Source organism: Oryzias melastigma, linkage group LG1 (genome assembly GCF_002922805.2).
Source record: "Oryzias melastigma strain HK-1 linkage group LG1, ASM292280v2, whole genome shotgun sequence".
Classification (NCBI taxonomy): domain Eukaryota; kingdom Metazoa; phylum Chordata; class Actinopteri; order Beloniformes; family Adrianichthyidae; genus Oryzias; species Oryzias melastigma.
The window spans coordinates 19,419,393-19,419,727 of record NC_050512.1 but is presented as its reverse complement, the minus strand read 5'-3'; positions in this window follow the sequence as shown (position 1 = coordinate 19,419,727).

The window sequence follows — 335 nt, the reverse complement described above, 5'->3', positions numbered from 1 at the left end:
ACACTATAATTGTGATAAATCTATTAGTTTTTTTTTCTTCATGATTTTTTTTTTGCTTGTTTATGACACCTGTGTCTTTGAACCACAACTTGTTTTAACAATCAAAAAGACCACCCGGTGCTTTTTAATTGTACCTGTCGTGGTAGTATTTTGAAAATAAAAGAATTTTATGGAAAAAGTCCTAAGATAAAGCCTTTTTTTTATACGTTCTAAACAAAGTATATCATAATTTACACGTTGATCTTTCTTAATTGGAGGTCAATATTTCTAAGCATTCGAGATCAAACATTTTCAAACGCTCTCCAAGGTGCTGAAAACATAACATTGTTCTCTTA